The sequence below is a fragment of the Anomalospiza imberbis genome, unplaced genomic scaffold (assembly GCF_031753505.1).
Source record: "Anomalospiza imberbis isolate Cuckoo-Finch-1a 21T00152 unplaced genomic scaffold, ASM3175350v1 scaffold_1314, whole genome shotgun sequence".
In the NCBI taxonomy this organism is placed as follows: domain Eukaryota; kingdom Metazoa; phylum Chordata; class Aves; order Passeriformes; family Viduidae; genus Anomalospiza; species Anomalospiza imberbis.
In genome coordinates, this window is record NW_027099712.1 from 15,001 (window position 1) to 17,154 (window position 2,154).

Genomic DNA, 2,154 nt, shown 5'->3' on the forward strand with positions numbered 1-2,154 from the left:
CCGCGGCCGACCGCGCGCGCCGCGGCCTCTCCGCCGAGGCCGGGCCGCGAAGAGGGGGGGGCAGGGCGCCCCTCCCCGGCGCGGCGCGACTACCCCCGCACGCGCGCGCGCGGCGGGGACGACCGCCGCGACGGCGGGCGCGACCGGTGGCCGCGGACACCACCGCAGGGGATCGGCGGGAGTAGCTCCCCACCCCTCAATGGAGCCGCAACGCCACCGCCCGCCACCCGCCGCCGCCGCCGCGGCGGGGCGCGCCGAGCCGCCCGAGTCTTTAAACCGCCGCCCGGCTCGGCGGCCCCTTTTTCGGTCCTTCCCGCGGCGTTTGACGACGCCGAGGGGGAAGCCTGGGACCGCCGAGGCGCGGAGCGCTAGGTACCTGGCCCTGGGGCGAGGGAAACGACCTGCATGGCCCCGCCGGGGTGCCTCCCCCGCTGCCGCCCTCGGGGGAGCGTCCACCGGCGGGGGCGCGCCCGACATCTGCCGCCACCACCGCGGCGTCCTCCTCGGGGCCCGGGGTTTCCCTCAGTAGCCCGGCGCTGCGCCCGAGAGGACCGCCGCAGCTCGGGCCGCCCCCGCCGACGCGGGGAGGCGGCCCGGCCGCCGAGCGCCTCGCCGACCCCGCCGAGAGGCCGCGGCAATGACGACGACGACGAGGAGGCCGGGAAGGCCCCCGCCGCCGCCGCCGCCGCCGCCGCCACCGCCGCCTCCCGGCGGCGGGTCGCGGCACGCGGCCGCGCGCGCGCGCAACCCTGAAGCGCGGCCCGGAACGCCCGGAGGCTCGGCCCTCGCGGTTTTCTCCTCTCCTGCGCGCCACGGGAGCCGCCTCGGCCCGAGAGCGGGACTCTACCGGCCGGGCAAAGCCCCGCTCCCCGGTGCGGGAAGGGCCAGAGGAGCCGCCTCCTCCGAGCCCCGAAGGCGCCCCCTGCCTCCCAGCCCCTCGCCGTCGCCCGACGAGCGAAGGAGCGAGGGGCAAGAGGCGGGCGCGCCTCCTGGAGGGGGCCGTGCCGAGCACCCCCTCCCTCCCGCACCCGGGCGGCTCCCGCGCAGCCAGAGGAGCGAGGGCCGGGCTCGGGAGAACTCGGGCCGCGCCCGGGGCCGGCCCGCGCGCGGCCCCGCCAAGCCCCGGCGACCGGCGTTCGGCGGCGCCGGCCGCGGCGGCGAGGCCCGGGAGCCGGCCGCCCCGCCGCCCTCCGGCGGGGGACGGACCGGCGGCAGACCGGCGCGGGGAGGGGGGCGGGGAAGAGAAAGAGCCGCCGCGACGGCGGCCGGCGCGCCGCGCTTCCAGGCCCGGCCGCGACGCGCGGTGTAGCGCGGGGTCGGCCCCGCCCGCGCGCGCGGTGACGGGCGCGCGCGGCGCCTGGGCCGCGCCGGGCGGCCCTTTCCCTCCCCGCCCCTCCTTCCCCGGGAGTTGCGCCGCGCGCCCCTCTCGTCTCTCTCTGGGGCTGCGGCGCGCGGCGCGCGGCGGGCTCGGGCGAGCGCCGCCGCGCTCTATCGGGAAGGGCGTGCGGCCCCCTCCCCCCGCTTCCGACCGAGGCCGGCGGCCAAGGGGGGGAGCCGAGCGAGCGAGCGAACGGAGCGGGCCCGTTTCGAGACGCCGCGCGCGCCTTGCCGGCCGGCCGTCCGGGCCCGGCAACGCGGCGGGCGCCGGCCCCACCGGTAATGATCCTTCCGCAGGTTCACCTACGGAAACCTTGTTACGACTTTTACTTCCTCTAGATAGTCAAGTTCGACCGTCTTCTCGACGCTCCGGCAGGGCCGTGGCCGACCCCGCCGGGGCCGATCCGAGGACCTCACTAAACCATCCAATCGGTAGTAGCGACGGGCGGTGTGTACAAAGGGCAGGGACTTAATCAACGCGAGCTTATGACCCGCACTTACTGGGAATTCCTCGTTCACGGGGAAGAATTGCAATCCCCGATCCCCATCACGAATGGGGTTCAACGGGTTACCCGCGCCTGCCGGCGGAGGGTAGGCACAAGCTGAGCCAGTCAGTGTAGCGCGCGTGCGGCCCCGGACATCTAAGGGCATCACAGACCTGTTATTGCTCAATCTCGGGTGGCTGAACGCCACTTGTCCCTCTAAGAAGTTGGACGCCGACCGCTCGGGGGTCGCGTAACTAGTTAGCATGCCAGAGTCTCGTTCGTTATCGGAATT